This window comes from Struthio camelus, chromosome 3 (assembly GCF_040807025.1).
Source record: "Struthio camelus isolate bStrCam1 chromosome 3, bStrCam1.hap1, whole genome shotgun sequence".
NCBI classification, from domain to species: domain Eukaryota; kingdom Metazoa; phylum Chordata; class Aves; order Struthioniformes; family Struthionidae; genus Struthio; species Struthio camelus.
This window is the reverse complement of record NC_090944.1, coordinates 118903049-118927216: the sequence shown is the minus strand read 5'-3', so window position 1 is coordinate 118927216 and position 24168 is coordinate 118903049. Positions and strand designations below refer to the sequence as shown.

The following is a 24168-nucleotide window of genomic DNA, read 5'->3' as shown; positions in this document are numbered from 1 at the left end:
AAGAATTTCAATGGCAGAATATATTTGAGTGTCCCAATGCATCCACAGAAAGACCAAAATCTATCGCTTTAAGTATACCACTTGGCAAAAAATTGGGGCTAACAGGTGACATGGTCTAAAGTTAGCTGGTATGAACGTAACTTCAGCAGAAATTTGCTTGATCACAGTTAGACTTCAGTCTTTTGTAAGGAAGGTCCCCAAATTGCTGATAGTTGAGTCTGATCTACCATGTGCAATGCCACTGAAATCAACAGCAGTGTAAACACTGATATCAGATTTGACGTGGCCCACAGCCTTTACGATTAATTTATTTAAGTTGAAAAAGTTCTCTCTTTTTCTAAATACAAGTAACGTGCTTGTTTCTTAAATTGTTTCTTAACTGTTTCTTAAAACATATTTTACAAAAACTACTTGCTGCTGAAGTTTTTATAAGTGTGTTATTGATATATTTTAAAAATATTAGTTCTATTACAATAGAGCCGAAAGACAGGCATTATAATCCCTTCTCTGAATTTACACAGGTCAGGGCTCCATGCTGAAAATATTTACATGCATGATTTCAATAAATTTATTCACATAAGTAAAATTACTGATGTGTACAAATGTTGCAGATTTCAGCCAAAAAGATTATAGCATTTTGTAGAAAAAACACTGCAATTGTTCTTAATACAGGCAGGGTAAACCAGGTTGTGAAATAGTTTATGCCAAATATATTTCTTCTGACATTAAAAATGCAATACAATTCATTTCCAGCCCTCACACATTTAACAGATACTGACAGTAGGCTTCAGTAATTTACATCATATGAGGATATCAAGATCGGGTCTTTATACTGATCATTATTTCAATAAACCTTACTATCGTCTTTCTAGCTTCCCCTGAATTGTATTTTACAGTTTGTGCATTGAAGGAATAAGATTGCAACAGGGATGAGAAAGATTTACAGCCTAGTTTGATTTACACAGTTTCACGTTTACACAGAAGCCAAAGACATCCTACAAGCCTCATCTGTACACGTGAGTAATTTTCACTCCAGGGAACGAGCCTCTGTTGCTTAATGGCGATGCAGATGCGCAGAAGGAACGAGCTCCAAAGAGAGGAGCTGAATTCCGAGAACTGGCTCTGAGGATTTGCCGAAACTCCTGCTGGCGTTATTTCTGCACCTCCCCAAGGGACTGTAGAATTAGTCCTAGGATGACACCACAAATCCTAGAATTAGTCCTAGGATGACACCACAAATCCCAGAATAATTAAGTATAATGGAAAGACATCACAACTTCAAACTTTTCCAGACTTGATCCTGCTTAGTATTTGTTACGCTAGTGAGGAAGAAAAAAAGATGGATGCGTAAAAATCTTTAATAGGGACTGAACTCGTAAGTTATGCTTACTGCATGATATAACCCTTCATTTCAAAATTATTTTTATATATTATGTTTATATCTAGCAGCAACTTAAGAAGAAAACTATTGCACTGCATATCTACTAAGTAAAACTAACAATTGCTCCTACTTCCCCACTTTTTAATCTGGACAGCAATTATCTTAACTATACGCTATTCAAGACAGAATCTCTAGACGGAAAGAAGAAATTTGAAACGTCCAACTGTAGGAGCAATCAGCGAACAGTACTGCCACGGGAAGTGAAAGTACTGAACGGAAGGGCCAGCAGGTAAGCCGAGACTCTTTCAGTCAAGTATTTTCTGTTTGAAAAAGAATTCACTGACATAACAAAAATTATTCTTGTTTGTTCTGCAGTGAATTAGTCATCTTTTTCTCCCCCTCCCCCCATCTACAGTGGGCACAGATAGTTCATGTCCTTTCCTTGTTACAAAATAAAATTAATTAAAATCTGCCTGAAAAAAGATTGCTTTTTCTGTCTGGAGTTGGGAAGCTTTACAGCTTCTTATTATTGATCTTGCAGTTTTGGCACTGTTCTTTGTCTCCTTTGTTTAGTCTACGTATAGCCTAAATCTGTCCAAAACCAAAATTGTGACTTAGGATAAAAAACAATTTATATCTGGTCTCCCACATATAATTTGTTTACTTTTCATCGAAAAGGATGGAAACCCGCTGCTGCCCACTGGAAGTATACTATCAATAGACAAACCTAACCACGAGAGAAGTCCCTGGCGAGTCCGCCCGCTCTCCTAAGGTTGGCACTGACTGCTCTGCTTCCGTTTGCACTCTCCCCACGGCAGAGGCTGGCGCAGGGATGCACAGGGCGCTTAGGAAGGAGCTTGTGCCTCAGCATTGCTTCCGTGCACGGATTTCACAGAGGAAGGCTAAAGAGAGTGAGCCAGCGCTTCAGTTAACGTAAGCTGTCACAGCCACATCGCCTCTGTTATTTTACATCTCCTGCTGGTCCTCCCAGGAGGAGGACTTGCAGCCAGAGCTGAACTGGGCTATTCCTGTGCTTTTTGGGTCCTGCTTCTCTCCAGTTAGGAAGGCACACAGCTAGGGCAACATTGGACATCTCTGGGCCCTGAGTCCCTTGTAAGGGAAACTAGAAACACTTTCTGCCAACCTGCTTCCCGTGGTTTGCATCTCAGCCCACTGCTGAGATTTCCACAACAGCTCACAGTCAGGGTCAACCTGCATCGTGGTGATGGAAAGCATCGGAGCAGGGAGGTAGCTGATGACTACATGTAAAAGGAAAGAGGGCAGGTTTGACCTCCAACACCTTTTTAATAGCATTGTGACATTACACTGGAACGACCTTGTTGAGATATGCCGGTTAGAGGTGACAAATGCTACAGAACACAGCTTTTAGTGTAGTTCAAGCCATAGCACAGAGGGTAAGACCTGAGGTACTACTTTCTTACAGTCACCCAAACTGCTGTTATAATCTTGTAGAATTGCGTCAGTGTTGGAAATGTGTTTTTCAATTCATACTGGACTGCATTATTAAATAGTATCAAGACTACATTAATAAGGACTCCTATAACCATAAATCTCTCTTAAAACTTTTGACCAAAACTCTCTTGTCTATCCAATACAGTAAAACATCTGGATAGCCTTCCAGACAAATTAAACCTGTATTAAGTTTTCCAATAGGCAGTTTTCAGTCAAGGTCATTTACTTCCATGACAACCACTTTGTAGCACACTAGGAACATTTTACCACGTTATTATTTCATATTATCAAGCTGCTAGGTAATCCACCTTGTTTGCATGTCTCCCTTCAGGACTGAACAGCACTGGCACAGTCATTTTACGTATCTGATTCAGAGAATCTGCTATTGCTTTTTAAAGACGGAGTTCAAACAGAAATGAATGATTTGGTCTTTTTCAGTTATTTCTCAAACATACTAGCAATCATATTATGAAATAAATAGAGGAGAACGGTTCTAATTTTCTATTATTCAAGATGTATTACAACTCTACTACACACTGGGCTTACTTTTAGCCAGATCCTCAGCTAGACTAAACCAGCAAACCACCATTATGTTAATTAATCTATGTCATTTAGTCCAGCTGAACATAATGCCTCATCATTTTTCTACTATTACTGCACTGACATCACACATCAGCTTTAAGAAGAATTACTCCAAAACCGGAATGTGTTGTCATCTCTCAGTCGGCTATTTTATATATTATCTCACATATCACTCTTCCCTATGACAGTGACAGCTTGTGACTGGGTCTTCTCCAGCAGATCTCTCAAAATGGTTTCAGGGAACCAATTTAGCACAGTCACACAATAATGCTGAGTAACTCTGATCCCCATCAGGTGTCACTTCTGCCGTTGCCAGTTCTGAGTCATTACATTTTATGAGGAAGAAGCCTTCTTTGCTAGCCCAAGCTTTCTTTGCTATACCAATGCCAAGTTCAAAGTACACTTGGCAAATTCCCACAATAAAACAAAATGTCCGGACAAGTTCCCGTAGGGAAGGAACGACAGCCCATCCCTAGCGATTACTTAGAAAAAACTTCTGTCAAGCAACTGTGGACATCGCTTCAGCGCTCTTTGCTTTCCTTCCCTTAGGTCCTCAGAGTTTTCCTTTTTTCCTCTATAGCTATTTTCCTTTTCCCATGCTTGTTTCCTTCAAACAACTTTTGATCCTTTATGGTTTTTGAACCAAAATATATGCTCCTTAATTTTTTAATGTGGACGTTGGTGATACAATTCATTGTTTGATAGTGCACAGGACACACAGCTTTGAGGTGACAGCAAATCTTTCCCCCAGCCTTTAACACAGACTTTTCAAAGCTGTTTTAAGCACCTCTGATTAAGAGCCACGGAAGTCCTCTTCTCTTACTATCATTTCTCTAAGATTGTACATCTCCCCCGGCACTTTGTCCAATTCCTCTACTCTCCCTGCCCCAGTTCGGCTTTCACCAACCTTTCTTAGAGGTCTCAAAGCCCCGTGGTCTCTCAGTTCACTTCCCTTTGTCGAACTCCGACCCTGCAATCCTTTCTTCAGCTCTCCTCCTAGTCGCAGCTTGGATAGCTTGACTTTGCCATCTTACACATATATAAAAGGCACTATTCAAAATCATGATGTGTTTTACTGTTATTTCTGGCTTATTTTTAGAGTAGTTAACAGCAGTACCCATTTTCTATCTACTACTTATTTTGTGAACACAACATTAATCTCCATACATTACCAAGTTAATCTAAGCCAACATGTTGTTTAAGAGTGTGGATTTCTCATTCACCACCAAGAGAGCTGATAATGAAGAATCGTACTGCTCTGTCCAGAATCATACAGTCCATTTTAAGGTTACAATAAATATCAATGTGTTCTTAAACCGTAAGGTCATATTGCAGTTTCGGAGAAACCCAGCATCGGACATACAATCAAAGACAAAAGCCAGACTGCTTTAGGCAACAGATGCTGACAGCAGATTAAATGCCTTGCTCTGTAAGCGTAAAGATACACAATGTATTCTCCTTCAGTGAGAGGCTGGTTTAAAACATTTTCACCCGGCAGGCTGAGGCTAAGGATGGGAGTTGAGGCTCTGTTCTTCGGAAAAGGGAAGGAAGATGCCATGAGAATGGTTTGTTTAACCTGTCTGATCAGGAAGAAGAGGACACCTTAGTTAGAGGGAAGCAAGCACGGCGCGACAGTAAGACGGTGCCACTGTTCTGGACTGCAGGCCGGGTCCGAAGGGCCACTGCAGACAGCAGCAACAAAAACAATCCAGAAGAGACAAACCTTAATGGAAAGGGGAAGGAAGGGAAGAATGATACCTCACAGATGTCCACATCCTTCCCTCAGGTATGGCATACCTGCAGAAACCAAGTACTTTGGGAGGCTGTTGCCAAACAACAGGCATTTACAGAATTTGTTATTTTATAAGCAGTTTAAGCCATTGTGCACATCCGTAAATATTTGCTGTGCCAACATGATTACATAAGATCACTTTGCACTATGCAAACTTTTAAATGTCTGTCCTCCTACATATTGGCCTACGTGAGGACGTAAGTCCTTTATGTACAGACCAATGAAGTCTTCAGACTGTAAGCACTAGCCTCTGAATCCTTTATAATAAGAATATCAGCATCAGAAACCCATGTAAGAGGGAACATAAGCCAAGGAAGAAGCTTTTTTCAACTCCCAAAATACCCAGTCATGCTCTGCTGATGCTGAAATGACTTTTCTTTCTCAACTAATCTATGTAATGGCTTTGCAGTGTTGGCAAACCAACAGATAAGCTTTCTATAATAGTAGTTTTTTTAAAACTTCATACATTTGTGAGAGTCTGAGGAGCTGATCAGTACTGAAGTGCCTCCGGTTTGTCAGTGGAAATTCCCTCTCACTTCCAGTGCGCTCAGAGAGTTAATCGCAAACTGTATTGCTTTGGATTAAGCATCAAACTGGCAATAAGCTTATCACAGACCATTAACAAATGTAATGTTTTTTGTTAAAAACGTTTCATATACACCAGGATATCATGCAGCCCCAAGAAGCATGCCACGTAAGGTTGTCTCTCAAATACTTCAGATGCACTATCTAAGCAAAAATCAAAACTTAAGTTGTTTATATATTTGCCTTCTGTTAAAGCAGGTTTCACTTTTCCATCCCCTGTTGCACTTTGCGTTAGTTCACCTGCTAAAGCATATTTTTACAACCAGTGTGGAAACCAGAGTGAATCTGCTACAAAGCCTCTACATTCTGCTACACACAAGATCACAACAAGGCACTGTGATCTAAAATTACTTAATCTAGTTTTCTGCGCAAACATGCTATCATTCTTTTAACCAGCACTAAGTGAGACAAAAGGATTGGTTAAACATTCAGTTATGCCTTCTTGATACATCTGCCATGATGGAAAAATGTTCGCCTTTGACAAAATGAGAGATTTTTACAAAATAGCAGATTACCAGGTCACCCAAGCCTCAAACTTCTGTTGAAACAGCATAGTGAAACCAATGTCTCTGTTCATCAGGAGAACAATATCAAATTTCTATCTAGAAATTTTCTCCAACTACTGTGCTGTGAAGAAGATGCTTCATTTTTCATATAAACATATCTGTGAATGTAAAGTAAGAGTAAAGCCTACATATTCGTCATTGATAACTTGTTAAAATCTTTTCCTTGAATTACATTTAAAAGAACAAATAATTATAATTTCTCTCAGGATTCCCCTAAACTCATTCTTTACCCTTCCTCAGAAGCCATAAAGTCAAGTATCACTAGAAAGAAGGAAAACATTACAGAACTTAGACTAGAATATTTTTCCCTGGTGATTTTTTAATAGCATTTTGTACTTGCTGGTTTGTGGCTTGGCCAGCCTTTTCTTCCTCTTCCTACTTTTACTATAGTGACACCTGAAGGTCCTGAGAAAATGAGTGTTCCGTACTGTATGAGCGACTATAATTTGAAGACAAAATTTCCATTCATGATCACTCAGAAAGTTAAGCTCTAGCTAACACCGCAGTTATAAAGGAGATAATAGCTCAGTCATTGGAAGAGGAAAAGGTCCACCATAAATGCCTGTGCAGATATTACCTCAAGATTAACTCACCACACGCAGGTTACCGAGATTACGACAATCTGAGCTCAAGCATGGTTTTACCCTTTCCATAAGTACCCAGTCTTGGAAAAGTAAATATATTTTCTCATCCAGAATCTTGGAGTATGTACATCAGAAAATATGTATCTAATTATGTGATTTATGAAGTGAAATAAAGCACACCAGCTAAAAAGGCTGCAGCCACTGTGGAATGACCTCCCACACTGCCTGTCTGAACATCACTGCAGGACACACAGAGCAGACAGATATTTAGCGAAGAAAAATGAGAACAAGAACTGAACATTAGGAACGACGCTTAGTCTGCCAACTGCTTGCGGGTACGAGGTGACGCAGGAGTGGCAAAAGGACGTAACCAACCGTGCAGATCAAAGGCCTGTCTGGCTCATTGTCTTCAACACAAGGCGGGTACCTGCAATATTTCTATGTGTACTCACCCAGGCTCTGATTATTTTCAGCTGAGGGAGTTTTCTGAGCCTGCTGTGGCTTGTTTATGGCATCAGTGGATCTCTTTTTGGGCTACCAGGCCACCCAGGGAAGGTGTCCCTTGAAGCTCTCCCTCAGAGCCCCAACCCCCCCCTTCAATTCTCTTCCCAATTATAGTTGCCTGCATCACTATAGGGAGGACAGAAAAATAAGCTATCTCATCCCCATCCTTTGAGCGGGCTTAGAGTCAACATACCGCTCCCAAAATAGCAAAGGCAAACTCCACTAGCAGCTTCTTTTTACATCAGTGTACCAACTGGCTGAATAACCAATGTCTTTATGACTCTTCCATATACACCGTTCATCCACAATCCAGTGGGATTCAGTCATCCAGCCAAATACAAATATCTATATCTGCACTGTCAGTGTCCAGAAACGTTTACTTTAAGGCCTGAACATTTTAATCTCAAAGTAGATATTTAAAATAAAAGCCAGATGAATCGGGCCCAGTAAGCAATCCCCCTTCACTCCACTGATTCTGAAAGGAGCTTAGGAGGATTAACTCATATGCAGAAACCCGATTTTAACCAAGATGAACCCCACCCTAAGAAATGACCTCTGCAGCCTTATTTTTCGTTGTTTTTTCCTATTTTTCTTTCAGACTTCTCCTGTTTCTCTACCTCTTCTACAAGCACAGAAAGCAAGTGCAAAGTGAGAAGGATTCTCTGCGGAGAATTTAACTCATTCTGACAATGGGTGTCTCTAAGACACCCCCCCCCCCCTCCGGTTCTTTAAAAGCATGTGCCTCATATAGCCCGTCAATGTCCCCAGAAGTAAGGACAACACTGTGCTGCTTGGGGCCTTTTGCCTTGAGCAACTAAAGTTTAACACCACTTAAGTAGCCTCTACATTCTCTCCTTCATCACAGCGTAGTGGCATTTGGAGAAGTTGATGGCTGCCTCTGTTTGGGGACTCTACACACTGTGAACAAATCCCATGTCATCCCAAGGACACTCAGCTTTGAAAAAAGCTTGCTTGTATAAACAGGGCTTTCCTTGCCTGCCTTATAGCCTCACTGAGACAAGGACACACTAGCAATATGGATAGCAGGCTTTTATTCTAGTTAAATCATACATTTTGGGGTTTTTTCCCATATAGGCGGTAGTATTCTCTGCTTAGGAATTTTTCTCATTCTTCTTCAGGACTTCAAAATTTAAATATTACTTGAGCACTCTTCCCCAAAACACTGTGACATAGCATATTCCAAGCTCTCTGCAAACAGTGCAAACGTGGGACGTCAGCGGACTCACTCCAAGGAATTTTCCCTGCAGATGGAATTAGCTTGCCAAGCATGAAGGATGACCTAAAGATTTACATTTCTTAACCTTGGCAACAAAAAAGCAGTTTGTTTTACATATTCTAGAGTAAGAATATCCGGAAATCTGAACCCTCTTTAAAAACACAGAGGGTAGGCTAAAACAATGTAGGAAATGTGAGGTTTTACAGTCTCTTCTTTCTTCGTGAAGCCTACACAGCTTACGATTGTGCAAGCACAGATGCAGCCGCTAAACAGGAGTCAGGTAGTCATGAAGGCTGCAGAAACTGAATGCCCAGAGCCAGGCAGGTCACAAGCGATGAAGCTACCCACATTTCGTTTCTGGCTTGGGGATGAACAGCGCTGCAGTGATTTTTCCCTAGATAGTCCTGTAGGAATTCTCGCTTGGGAACTGAAAGGGCTCCGTGTTACTTTTTGGTCTCGTACAGTTAGAACGCAAGAGCTGAGGACAAACCTAACAGATAATGACTAAGCACCTAAAAAGATAAGGAGGTGATCATCCAGCCGAAATGTAGCAGCTGCAGAAAATCCTTTTATAGCCGCGGCGGGGGGGGGGGAATAGGTGAAAACAAGAAAGGAAAATCACAAAGGAGCTAATTCTTCATCCTTTTTCCTGTTTAGTCATTTGTTAGAGCCCATTAAGCCCAGCTGCGAGCCCCATATTAAGGACAGAAAACCCCTGCAGATAAAATGGAGTTGTCTTACGTCGCAGCAGTCTGTGTGCTGCATCTGCAGAGCACGAACTTACTGTTGACCGTGCTTCTGCTTCGTTGTCGTGAATGTCTTCAGTTAGGGATCTTGAACCAGCTGTGCCCTCCTGGGTTGTGCCTCGCAGTGCGTCTCTGCATCAGTACTAATGCAGCCGGTCCGTTACTCTCACGCTGTCTGACTAAGCAGTTTTTGGCTGAGAAGATACTCTGTTATTTCACCACTGGGACCAAATTTTCATTTCAGATGTGACCCTGCAGTCTTAGCGTTTCCTAGCGAGGGCTACACCTCTAAAATCCAAAGATAGAACTGGCCCTTAATGAGTGAACAGCTTAGGAAGGAATCCACAGCTAAGCCTATTTTTTTTCATCCTGAGACTTAATAAAGGGATGACAGGACAAAACATATGTACAGAAAACAGAATGTTACAGATACTACTGGCTCAAATTCTGTTCTCAGTAAAACATTCACATAGCTAGAGAAATCCTGGAAAACTTACTATAGTGATTCTGGACACAGAACTACTCAGCAAAATAGAACTTTTCTCATTTTTTCTATCTCTAGTACTAAAACTACTTGTCTTTTCAAGGGTACAGAGAGATATTCAATAACTTTGAGTCCGGTAATCCTGGACAAAAGACTGCGTAGTATTTTAAACAATAATCCTACCTACTCTAATTTTAATATAATAATGACAGATGCTTTGGACTATAATTCTAGATTGCACTTACACTGGCTTTTTATTTATTTTTTAAGAATACGAGAGCCAAGCCTTCAAACAATTTCCTGACATAAGAAAATACATTAACTGCTAAAAGACTACCTCTCAGGGTGGGAAATAGAATAGCACAAAGTAACGTTTTGTGTGTACGGAAATAATGTCAAACTTTTGTATGCTGGCTACAGATGTCTCCCTCTTTACATTCTGCACACATTCAGCTCTATACTGCATGAGTTGTTTTTGTTTGCAGATGACAGGGTCTCTCAGCAACGTAAGAATGTGAAGCAGAAACAGCATGTGTCAATAAGAACAAAGCAAAAAGTCAGTCTTCGTTTCCTTTCCCTATCTGGTAGTTTTTCTTTCATGCATTTCCCCTGCTATGCTTTTTGCCAGTAAATTACCCAGCGATTTTTCAGAGCTTGTCTTAGGTGCATTCCTCATGCAGAGACAAAAATGCTCAAAAATGAAAGGGGGCATAAAGGGCATAAATATAAGTACACAGATGAAAAGATTTTGCTTCATATGCAACTACAAACTATACACAAACAGATCTAAGTCCTATTCTTTATTATGGGACAAACTCAGACCTGAGGAAGCTTTAACTCTGTTGGAAAGCAGAGTTGCATCTTGTTAGTTTAAGTCTAATAACCATACCATCTGGATATTACGGGTGCTTCAGCATAATCATACTGATTTCATATCTGGCCAAGAGCGGATAAGTCAAAAAGGGCTCTAATAATCAGTTTTATGGTTCTGGGAATATTTATACTAGAAAGTCATTGAAATCATATTTTTTTAAATGGTTATGTCTCAGAGTATAACCATTGGTCTCTTTGGCCACACTGGACTCTAACTAACATTCTCCGATATAGATGTCACCATATTAATTAGCCTTTGAGTGACGTCCCCTTACTGCTTCTTCCCTGTCACTGAGATGAATTGCCTTTTGCATCAAGCCCCAAATAGACGGGCAAAGAGGTGAACTACAAATAAATGGCCCAAAGTAGCCAACACTGAAGTGCTCTCTGTCATTTACACAGCCCTTCTTCAGCACGGGAGAAGCAAGAGCAACCTTGGGACCCATCTCTTCTGGGAGGGTTCAGCAACCTATCTAATCCCTATATTCACTTTCCAGCTCTAGCTCTGTATGTGGCAGCTGAAACCAAGTGGAAAAACAGTACCAGCAACAACTCCTCACTGCTCAGTTTGGTTTTCCCTCTAGTACCTTATCTTGCGGAAGGAAAGAGACTTGCTGCTGGACACCCCTCATGCCTTCACAAAAGGAGTACAGGAGAAGGAAGGAAGTCATGGCTCAGTTTCTCTGTGCCCAGCAGGCTTATGTCCTGCATACTGTCAATCCAGTCCTGAATATTTATATCACCACCAGTCAACAGACTGTGTTCGTTCACAAACTGCCAGCCAAAGTGACTTCTCAGAGCCAAGCAGCTGCTATTCTTCTCTGTCCTTTCCAAGGGCTCAACTTCAATCACCAGATAAAGAAAGATCAGGCAAAACAAGGGGAAAATTCACGTGTCTTCTTAAGTCTCGAAACAAGAGAACAGCCAGATTCATCCACAGTTATAAGGATCAAGGGCACAAGAAGCAATCAAGTTTTTGGATCCAAGATCTTTTGGAAGAGAACTTGTATGAGAAGACTCTATAGAAATAATGCTAACATTTTTGTAGATAAGTCTGAAGAGGGTGATTTGAGCACCACAACAGAAACAAAGACAACATCTAGCTGGTCATATGCCTGCCAGCTTGAAAAGATCAAATAATCTGCCTGATAGAGGAGGAAATGAATTTCAAAATAATACAGGAACTATAACTCAGCACTTCCAACACACTGGATGTCACCCTGATTATTCATCTAACTTGTTACACACGTAACTAAAGAAACCGTGACGGAAATTCTTTTTGTCAGTATCATTCTTCTATTCTGTCATCTGTTAAATTGCCATATGACTAGATGGGGTAAGTGTCAAAGTTTCAGATCTGTAACATCTGTCCTACCCTTTCTTAGCAGGAAGTGGAAAATAGAAAAATTTACTTGTAATACTTGAAAATATTTTTTTGTAAGGAGAGTCGCAGACCTATTCCATGAGCTAATTCAGCCTAGTTGCAGTATGGAGCCAAAATCAACTTTTCAGAACACTTTGTTCCCAAAAATTCCCTCTAATTGAGGCAATTTACTGATCCAGGTTAGTTCAATTTTATTTTCATAAATTGCCTTCCTACATTTTTATGAAAAATGCACAACTTCCTCCTGCTCTGCAGAAGCAGGATTCTCCTTAGTACAACCAAATACAGATCTTTGGATGTTAATTTTTATTTCTATCCTAGGCTGTCAATGTGTTTTTAAAGGTGGGCCAGATACAACGACATTATTATGCAAAGAAAACACATTTTCAGATAAGCACATATTCATTCTCCTGTTCTTTAGCATGGCCCACAAACTCATGAAAATAATATTTTTGCAGCAGTATGACTCTGAAGTGAAAACAGGATCATCTTTCAAAAATGATCATTGAACAAACGGAGATTACTATTTATATTCTTTATTGCTTCCTGGATATCGAAAAACATGTCATTTAGCTAAAACTGAATGACTAATGTGAAGACTTTGATAGGCTTACACCATACGGTGCAGAACAGGCTTCCCGTAGTTTCACTGAGAACAAAAAAGAACGAAAAAGATGACTCTTAGGGTCCTAGTATCTTCCTCCGTACCCATCGAGCCTTGCTCCAGCTGGGCACCCCGCATTACCCCTGCAAGTCAGTATTTCCTTCTGCCACAGTCGGCTAGACCCCCCCCCAACCCTCCAAGATGCAATTGAAAACTTCCTTGAAGGAAGAAGGCTCATGGTCCCTTCTGCAGTAAGTGTCCTGGGACTCAGAGGCCATGTACCTGCCATTTAAATCATCTCCACGTCTGCTATAGCAAGCTCCAGTCCAGGTACTGACAGACAACAACCCAACTATGTTGCGTTAGGACTGGAGTTTTGTTCCTGTCCCATATTTATTTCGCTTTTTGGTTATCATTTGCTATCATGAGACCCAATATCTGCTAGACTTCATCCGCAGCCCAAGCCTGTGATGGACTGCTTTGACAGCCTGCCTGTGTATTGGTATGCACGTGCGGTACACACACCTAGGTATGGCCTATGAGCCGTATCACTGCATGCATGTTTCAGCTGTCTGTCTAGAACAATGGTGAGAGCAACCATTGAGGAAAAGATGACCATAATATTAGCTTAAAACAAACAAACAAACAAAACCCTAAATTACCTATCCTGGATCAGGTATAATCGAAATTAGGAAAAGGTAATAGCTACTAACCGCAGAACAAAACACGAGCCCCTGTTCCAAGGTGATAAAAAGAAAAGTCTAGAAGGTAAACCTTACTTTGTTCCTGCTTTTCATGCAAGAGACAGAATGGGAATGAGTTCCAGTCATAGCTAGAGGATGGATGGCTTCAGTCATTCATATCGTAGCATTCCCTGAGGCTGCCAAGACTGAGAGGAGACAAAACTGTTTCTGCACATTGCAGCACAGGTCCACAGGCTCTGCGCCAGAACCAGACAGTTCTGCAAAGCCGGAGCTTTCTTTATTTGGGAAACACTCCGGTGTGTGAGGGAGAGGTACTATAGAAACTCTCAAATAGACAGGTGGACCTTAACAGAACTGGAAACTATTTGTTCCAAAGAGTATTGAGGCTGTAAACACGCTTTAGCAAATTTGGCCAAGTTAACTTCAGCGAGAACGGTTAAAAATCCAAAAAGCAGATTCCAACAATACTGTTTTTCCAGCTCCCGGTGTCTTCTAGCAGAAGCAGCAGAGCAGTTTTAGGTTGCTGCTTCCTTGATGCAAGGCAAACCTCTGTTGTTCTTGTGCTACTAAACTGCAGAACAGTTTCTGCAAGCCAAAGAGGAAGAAAGCTGCAGTCACATGCAGAGTCACACAGATGAAGTCATACACTGGCATAACAGCAAGTGTTGTCAGTTGTCAAAGGCCATCTGTAGCCAGCAGACTTAAACTGTCATCCTGGAAAAAGATGCAAACAAGCCTAATGGGAGATTACATTATCCTCTCCCTGGCATTCAATGAATAAAGCTTGTTCCCTGAACAGATATGGAAAACAAAGGGCCACATTCTTTTCTTCTCTTTTTTTTTCTTTTTTAAAAGAAAATTATTAGTTTTTGACAGTTAATATATTTTCAAAATGACAGGAAAAATAGGAAGAACCAGAGAGAACTCCAGAACTGAAGAGTCCCTTGTGAACTGCTGGTTGCATATACTCGCTTGCTGCCACAGGGAGAGAGGGAGGCTCCACCGTCTGCTCTGCGGCATGGATTCACAGACTCTTGATTTAAATCATTTAGGGGTTTGCTGTGTAAGCCCTTTGACACTATTTGTGTGCTTTCTTTCTGCTCTCGTTTGAGTTTTCCAGCACCGAGCCCGGTGTAGACACTGCTAGAAAAAGATACTAAATAAGAGATCCGCTCCCTGCAGCAGGAAACGGATACACTCTTGAAGGTGATGCATTAAACATTCCCGAGGGAAAGTGGAGTGAGGGCTCCCAGGACACATTGTGTATCTTCCAGTGGGTGTCAGATCTCCAAACCAAGCTGTAATTGAAGACGGGAGACCTGGTGGAGAGGAGGTATGCATTGCAATGCAGGTAGGCCACAATAACGCAAGAAGGGAAATATTCCTATTCTGTACTCTAGGAGGCAATGATAAATGTGTTTGTTTGGCTCTAGTGCAGGCAGGGGCCAAATAAGAAGAGCACTGAAAACTGAAAAATGAGTCTTGGGAGCTGTGCCTGGTACTGATGCAAATGAAGGTGAAACTACACAAACAGTAACACAATCAGACCATTCATCATTCCTTCATTAGCAGCTTTTCTTTGCAACAACAACACCAAAAAAAAAAACCCTTCCTTCTTTTTATAAACGACTGACTAAGAGGATTTAAAAGAAAGCCTAATTGGTGAGTGTACAGTATCCGCACTGTTTGTAAGACTGTTTGTTATGCAAACAAGATAGCCTTGAATCCATAGGTGATGTTAATGTAATTCAATTTACATAATCTATGTAATAAAGAAACTGAGTATGTGATACAGAAGCACAACTTATGGCAATACAGTTGCCTGCTATGAACAGAAATGCTTCCAGCCACAATGCTAAGCAGATACAAACTCTACACTCTGGATGAAATCAAAGACCTGTTATCTTGCTCAGATTTACAGTGAGGGTCAGATTACCCATAAAACATGCAAATCAAATACAGATGCTAGCCTTGTTTGCTCACATGAACATGTCTACTATTCGTGAAAAATGATACAATTATTATAAGTTATTTTGCATTCCATTAGCAGAAAGAAAGAGTCTTTAGAGTGCTATTCACCTGGCTGATCTAACATTAAGGCCGTGTTTATATAAGCGTAATATATGCATATTACACTCTGGGCTCAGACAATTCCACGTTCCTACAGCTGCCTACCCCTCCCCATTAAAACAAAACCCAACCTCAGCTGCACATAAGCCTTTGGGTCAAAATTTTCCATGCCACTGGCTGAATATTTTGGAGAACGTTTCAGTAAGAAATGATTCAGCTGTTTCCAAGAAATAAGAGAGAAAAAAAACATTGTCACGATCATGTTTAAAGAAAACCTAGAGGCTTTTTTAATACCTTTTTGTCTTAAGGAGCGTGTAAGGTGCCTCCCTTGCTGTCCCTGAGAAGAAATGACGAAATTATAAACCCCAGAAAAATCCTAACTCATATGTACCTGGTAGACTTTTTTTTGTTTTGAATTTGATGCTACTAAATTTCTACAGATTCCCATGTCTTTTACAGCTCCGTCTGTAACCAGACTTTGCAGGCAGTGTCTCCCTGCAGAAAGTGAACTCACAGGGACTTTCACCTGTAATTGTTGAAGCCAGATGCTAGAAGGCCAGGGAGCCCACCCATCCTGCTCACAGTAACCTCTGCCTCAGCACACAGCGTGGAGAAGAGAGCAGGTTCCTTCAAAACACACAGGGATGCTGGATTGACACAAGGACGTTATGAGGGAAATAAGCAAAGTGCGACAAGATGTCTTGTCTGCACAGCAACAGACAGCTGCTGCTTCAGGACTCCAGGTGGCTCCACTTGGGGTGGTCTAGCTCAAGTGACAGCAGAAAAAAAAGCCACCCCGCAAGCAACCCTCACACTGCAGGGTGGCTGGGTTAGCGTCTGACCACTCTGCAACCCAGAGTCCTGTGTCCCTGGAGTATTACAAGTTTTAACTTCAGCAACACTCAGGCTCCAGCCTCTCCATCCATAGCAACAGGCCAACCTCATCAAGCTAAAATTACTTCAAATTGGACAGTGTAGGTTTTACATAAATAGTAAACAGAAGCGAAGTAGAGAAGACCAGACTCAAAAGAGGAATTAAAAACTGTGGCTGGAAGCTGGCAGGAAGGTAAGCTATGAGCAGTCGAGCAGCGAGGCCGGGACTGGTGGAAGAGTTGAAACTGGGATCTTAAGACAGAAATGAAGTACAAGAACAAACCGGGAATCAGCTGACCAGGGGAAAACACGGACTAAGGAGGAACTAGGGAGCTAGAGGGAGGCAGGGACTGGCTGGACAAAGAATCAAGGACTAGAAGTACAATGGGAAGGAAAGAGCAAACAGCACGGACGTAGGGGAAGAAACTAATCTGATCCCTTCATGCAGGCACCTGGTGGCACAGGCTTCATTCATGTGGACATAGACTCTTCTCTCCCTTCCTATTGCCCAGCAGGTTCCCAGCCTCCTTCAATGCACAGGATAGATTTGGGGGAAGAATGACGTAAATACGTAAAGGAGGGAGGTGTTCTGTGATAGTATGTAACTTGACACTTAAAAGACAGGCAGGGTAAATAACACGCTTGAAGAGATCAGGATAAATTTAAATAGCCATCTTAATTCTGGAGCACCCTTCATTTTAAATCCCATATTTCATACCGTAAACAGGAGTTTTAACATCACTTTTCGTATGTATATAAAGATAAATGGCAGGGATCACCCGGTTGTTGACGACTTCTGATTTGGTTTTGTTTTTATTGTGGAATCCACATGGGTTTGAGGGACCAGCGTGGTTCTTATACTCCAAATATTTGGGGTTATATTTATTCACAGCAAAAGGAGATGACCAGGGACAAACCTGGGGATGCGTGCTGTTTCTCGTAAAGCATCGCCAGGCTACCCACAAAGATCACAGATGGGTACTTTAGGTAGCACAGCTTGTTTCTTAATTTCCCTTTTTGTTCCAGCCATACTATTTGTAACACTTACTTTAGGCATCACACTGACCAAACTGTTTATCTATGGCACGATGGCAAGATTGCTGTGCTCTGTTTCCAATTTTTAACCGCCGGGAGACAAGGGGTAATACAGAGGTAATATACGTTCAGCTCAGGCTCTTTGAAGGAGTACCTTGTATCACATAGGGATACCATCTCTGGACTGACAGAGTAGCACTGATGCAATTCAAAATATGCTTGCATGTCAGCTGAAAGAGAGTCCTGCAGAAGTAGGATCCAGTGGAATTAATACTTAGAAAAAAAAAGTGCAAAAATACAAATAATCCATCAGTGATGCAAAGGGTTGCGTCAGGAGGAATAAAACGGCAGCAGAAATATCATTTAAGCCTGTGGAGACATGAGGCGAACATAAGAAACTCAAGACAAAAAAGGGATTAAGCTTTTGGAAGCAGACCAACAGTCAAGGATTCTTGGGATTAGAGGTCAACCTAGACATCGGCTGCATTGCAGAAATGATATCTGAATGGATTAGAATAAATGCAGATTTCAGCTCTGGGGTGTCTGCGGCTGAACACTACCCAGCTCTGTCCTTGATTTGACTTAGCTTAACCCTAGTCTGAGTCTGAATAGCACTTCTTCAAATCATGGCTGATCAATAACGATCTTTAAAGCATGCACGGTCTTATAACAAGAGACACAGTTCAGATAACCGACAGCAGGAGACAGATGAATTCAGAGAAGAAAATTAAATTTGAGAATATGATGCATTGCTAACTTATGCAATATGTGCCTGGATCTTACAGAAAGCTAGTAACAGGGATGAAAATAAGTAGCAAGATATGCTATAGAATCATCACTAAACGTTTAAGTGAGTGGGATTCAAGGCCATAAAAAATACCAGCTGCTTTCAAAACTTTTTTTCCCTGAGGATTAGGAAGTCAATTGCTATTTAAAATGCTTTAAAAATAATTACTGAAAGTATTACTTCATGCGAGTTTCCTTCCAGCGTCAGACACTGCCCTGGACTAACTTTTCTCTAGAAAAGGAAGATAAAGGAGTACCCTTTAGTCATAAAGGGCTGCCCTTTGTGTGATAAGAGAGAAGCAGGTAATACACAAACACCTTCCAGAGTTTGCTTGAAATACGACAATACTTATGGAGGTGATGCAAAGCCCGCCCCGTGCATGGAAAGATCTCTTTAACGGACTTCACTTTCATCCTGAGTTCAGGCACTAAGAAAGAAATAGTGATCATAAGAGGCTGCGGTTTCTAACTGTTGCTCTTGACAATAAGCAAAATGGTCAAAATAGCATGTACCTAAACTGTTGATATAGAATTTATTTCCAGATAGTACTGTCTGGCAGCTCCAGTGGGATTTACTGTTTGAAAAATTATCTGGTAACCGGTTTTATCTGAAATAAAATGAATTGGAAGAAACAGCTAATGTCCGTACCATTTTGATCTGAATGCTAAATAATGTCCTTGAGCCTAAACATAATGAACCCCAGTAATTGCACTCCACCAGATCTGTATTAAGGTATGTGAGTTTCGCAAAATCCAAAATCAAGTACCAGTAAAGCAACAAAGGCAGATGGAAGTTTGGTTACAGCTGCAGGTTATCTGAGACATTTGTGCCAAACATAAAAGTAGGAGTGGCTATTTAAAGATGACCAGGTCCAAAAATTCACAAGCTGTTCTTCTAAAATAACTTTTCAGCTTGCATGGAATTAATTCCCTTCAGTCCAAAGCTGGGGATCCAAAACAACAGGAATCAAAACTGTAGAATGCAGTTCAGGTAAACTATCCATGACGTTCCTAAGATGTGAACAATTTCAAACAGGAAGTTTTGATTTTTGATTCATCCTGGCTAAAATCGTCACAGCTGACATTGGGCAACCTGGATTTATTTCAGACTCCATTTCTAAGTCTACCTTTAAATGAAGATAACCTGCCTTCAGAACAATTCAAAATGAACAGCTGCTGAACCTGTTTAAGCATGACTCAGAATGAAACACGAACTGCACAGTAGGAAGACATAGTCCTTACTCTGAAATTTTACAATCTAAGATCTTAACATTTAATTATTCACATATATCCCATATGATTTCAAGACGACTGCACTTAGGCAATGGCCAATATGTAAGTGACCGCACTGGGGCCTAAAAAGACACAAAACCAGATCTGGAACAGAACAGGGTGGTGAACTTTGGGACCGTTCAGCTCACTTCCTCCATGACTGACGTCCTTTCAAACTGGAATTCCATATGAGGTGCAATGTTTCTTTTATAAAAAGAGGAGAAAGGAGAGGTCATGGACCAGGGGCAGCCCTTAACCACTGTGAGGTGCAATTCTGAGAAGGAGGAACTTCTGAGGAACAGTAACCTCCTGCTACGAAGCTTCAGATAGGAAGGCTGAAGGACCGACGATGGACTGCAGAAAAGTGAGGCAGCTGGTCTGTCTGTGTTCTGAATGCTAGCTTTGATCTTAAAAAAGACAAGTCCTGAGCAAAGGAAATAGGACCCTACATATTTTTTCTGGAGGATCTGTCCATCACCTTGCAAGGTGTTGCACACCCACGCAGTGACCAAGAGTCACCAAAAGCATGTCTTGCTAATTCCGTATTTGTTTTTGGATGCAAGTTATTCTCAACTCAAAAAGTTACAGACCTATTATTTCAAATTTGCTTTTTTTTTTTTTTTAAGTGAAACTTGCCCACATTTTGAAGAAGATTATTTACAAACAAGTCTTCAGGAGTAGGATAAAAGAGGTCACAAAGAAAACTAGGCTTTTCAGCAGTAAAGAATATAAACAGAGACATTTGTGAGGGAAGAACATGGCCACATTTACTCTTTGAATTAAGAGGCAGTGCTAAAGTCACAAGCAAACATAACTGGATTTAAAACTGGATGCCTAATTAAACCCCACAGATTACATCAAGAGAATTAAAAGCATTTTTTTCTCATTCAGCACTCTCAGGAGTCTAAACCTATTTGATTTAGTAACATCAGATGAGTTACTGCTACTTTCCTGCAGTTTCAGCACGTCTTGTATCCATTCTCCTTCTGAAAGAGATGATGATCTTCGATTTTAGCATGCCTAGTTGCTGATATTAGTGCAGCCCTTAAAAAATTAAAGGCATTCTATAAAAGCTACTGGCCCCACCTAACATTTGTTATTCACAACTGATAAAGCTTTTCCTAATGGCACACGTAGCATTATCCTTAGATCAAAGAGGGAAAACCAGATCTAGATCCTTACTGAAGCCTGAGATAAAATATACAGAGACCTAACTACTTTTAAATGAGCCTGGCTTATTTGACTGAGACCGGGAAGCACTCTAGCTACAGCAGTTCCAAAGAGAGCCTGCCACGGGCTGATTTTCCCTGTTTCGTGTCAATCTAGTTTAGGGACAGGTTGGATACCTCTAAGCTACATTGCAATCTCCAGTGCAGACATATCCTGAGGGAGAAAAATCAGTGACTTGATAAAGGCCATGTATTCAGTCTAGTCATCAGGACCATGCTTAAGAATACATCTGAGGGAATCAAACTGCCTCTTGATTTATTTTTCCTTTTTAAAACAGTATTTTCGGATGCCACTGCTCAGAACTGAAACAAAAGAACAGCAACAGAACTGCATCGTGCTTTCATCTCCAAAGCAGCGTACTGCTGACACTCCTCCCCTAATACGCTGTCAATATAAACCAGCAGTTTTCAGCATTCTTCAGTTTATTTATCCCTATAATTTTTCCATTAGAGGTTCCATAAGGTATCATATGTAAACAGCTCTACAAGCTACATGAACCACTGACATAAACCATCTACAACTAGGAATGGCCAAAACAGAAATGTAGCGCTTACTTTTGAGCTCTTGGACTAGTTCAGATGAAGACTTCGATGTCAGAATTTGGTTTTACATTCTTCCGCATTTTCTAAATCCATCCCGGGTTTTTTTAGGGTCTTTATTTCAAGGAGACTAACTGTGGCCAGACTTCAACAGTTCTTATCAACAGTTCCTATTTCTATCCTTAAAAATAATAATAATAGAAAAAAACCTTAATTATTCTTTAAAAGTCCTCGTGGAAGAACTAATACTGAGAACTGACTGATAATTTTTGGCAGTATCACACGCCTGAGGAGCTTCTAGACAGTGGCCAAGGGCATGTATCCGCCAAAAAGATACTCCTCCTTTTGACTGGATGTGAGTTTGCAAGCAGCAGCCTATATTAAGGCAAAGGCATAAGATGACAGTCATACTGATGTACTGAACAGGAAGAGAAAGAGAGAGTATTACTTCAGGTGCCTCAGGGCTTGCCATTGTATGAGTTACCCGGCACTGCAACAGGAAAGCCTAGTAACTCAGCCACAGCATGAGATACTTCTGGAAACTAAAATGTGTGCAGTGTGTATTCACACTGCATCATAGCTAACAGGCCTGAGGATATACCAGTCCATTTCTTGGATGAGGAATTGTTTGTTATATATAATTCAAGAACAAAAACACCAGCCATAGTCTTTCTATACTCCTAATATGAGTTTCTATCAAAGGATAAATGGAAACTCCATTAATGGGCAAAGTGAAAGGCTTTCTATTCCGTCAAGAAGCCTGCCACTAGGGATGTCAAGCCAGGATGCATACCAGACATCCAGGTTAAAAAAAAAAAAAAATTCCCTGTATGTCCAACCTGGGAAAAATTTAGAACTGGAATAGAACTTCACAAACGAATCTTACGATGGGACTCAGAGAGAGCTTCAAACTTAAACAGAACCCTAAATATGAGGAAAATTAAGATCCAAATTAGAAATTTTATTTTAGGTCCATCCCTATTGCTGAAAGAACTGCTATGCAGCTACACATAGAAAATTGAAAAGGAGTAGTTCAAGAAGAAGCATGAACACCTAGGATCACGCTCAAATCACTGCTTTTGGCAAGTGAATTCCAGCATCACACACATGTAGAACTGCAGCAGCCATTATTGAAATTATCATGCTCATTATCCTTATATCCAACTTTTACATTAAATGAAAAACTGCTAATAGTTGGTTGTATTACTTGTGACTGAAAATGCGAGTAAGGCAAATGAGTACAAAGCAGAAAAATTTCGAATGAATTTCCATTTACAGGTAAATTGATTTTGAAATTTCAGGCTAAATGAATTGTGGGGGCAATTCTTTTGTGGGCCATATTGTGAATTATGGAAAGACTGGAAGTAAAGAGCCTAGTATCTACCTCTTTATTTTGTATGAACATAGTTTGCCAAAAGGAAAAGATGCTATTGTCAACATATATGCAATGTCAAGCACAACAATGCTTGACCTACCTTACCTGGGGGCTCTAAGTCTACCACAAAAAAGTTTAAGAGATATTTTTACAGGGACCAAAACTATGTCAGCACTAGGGAAAGATTTATTCTTCCAGTTTCTTCTAAGACAGATGCAAGTGTTATTCTAATTTTACACAAGGGAGAACAGTGACAGAGACAAATCAGGTCACTTAACGAAGCGTCCACGGAAACCCTGACAGCGTAGTCCCAGGTTCAAACTTTGTTCACAAAGCAAATATATTTATTTGGTGTTTATCTCTGTCTTTATCCTAGGAGACCTGAGCAGCTCAACAGGTACGTTTGGAAATTGCTGCTTCTCCTTATTCTAGGCTTCAGCAACTGAACTGATGCACCCAGCCGGGCCAGGCAGAGCCACGGCAGTCACAGGTTCTAAAACACAAGTATGTTTTAAACAAGGACGCATCACCAAGTCCGTTGGGGCACAGCTTTTTACAGAGGGTCCAAGCAACGTTTATATCCACCGACCTGGGGAGAGACACACGCATACACCTAGTGCCTCCGGAAGTCATGCCTGTAAACTGTTTGGTTTTCTCTAGCAGCAAATCAAGATCAGCGTTTACTTCAGAGAGCTGTTGCAAGGAGTGCGTAATGTTAGCAGAAGGCTTCGAGCATGATACGTGCCTAGTGTTATTAAATGTGTGACAGATGTGCCTGCAGAGAACTCACTAATTCTAATTTATATTCCTGTTAGTCTAGAAATATTAGCATATAATTGTTGGTTTCTAAATATCCTCGCAAACTTTTTTTAAACTGAAAAACTGCGTCAGCATTTCTTTTGGAGTATCGGATGAAGTCTGTTCTCCTGTATGCCCCTCAAGTAATGTGTTACAATAATCTCAGATACCTAACAGGAAAAGTTAGGGCCTCAGCAAGAATGCTTTCTGCAGGCCTTCAGGTAGGAGCTGTGACATTTCTTCTCAATAAAGCTAAATGAAGAAACCTTCAAGGTGACAAAGCATTTCAGAACGAACCATTCTAAAAATGAAAAACAGAATCGATGCATGTGATACACAAACATACTGTGTGGCAACAATAAATGTATTTCAAAATTGTGTTGTAGTGCCTATCATGGAAGAACAGGCCAAGTGGAGAAACACCCAAGGGTAGGGGGTACCATAGCTGCATTGTTAGCTGTAAAGGCAGTCTGCTATAAAGAAGTCCAAAGCAATGCATGTATCTTCTTTTCCTAAAAAATATGCTAGTTGAAGGAACACTCAACTTTCTCCCTTCTGATGTGTGTTCTTTCTCCTGGAAGTGTAGTGATCAGTTCATTCGCCATAATATCAAAGCCTGGAAGTACTAACACCCTAACTAGCTGTGCAAAAAAGACTTGCAAAAATGAATACATCCATCTTAGAGACAGAA

General features: G+C 40.7%; 1 protein-coding gene across 4 annotated transcripts in view; it reads right to left on the bottom strand.

Annotated features, from left to right (window-relative positions):
* The window catches only part of LOC104140363 (uncharacterized), a 66549-nt gene that overhangs the window by 18015 nt on the left and 24366 nt on the right, over positions 1-24168 (bottom strand). The window contains exon 1 of one of the 4 annotated variants that reach the window (XR_693290.2): positions 9489-10068. The exons of the other annotated variants lie outside the window; for them this stretch is intronic. The gene's annotated coding sequence lies outside the window, so the exon portion shown is untranslated. Of the gene's footprint in view, positions 1-9488; positions 10069-24168 lie in introns of those variants that run through there. 4 annotated transcript variants of the gene reach the window in all.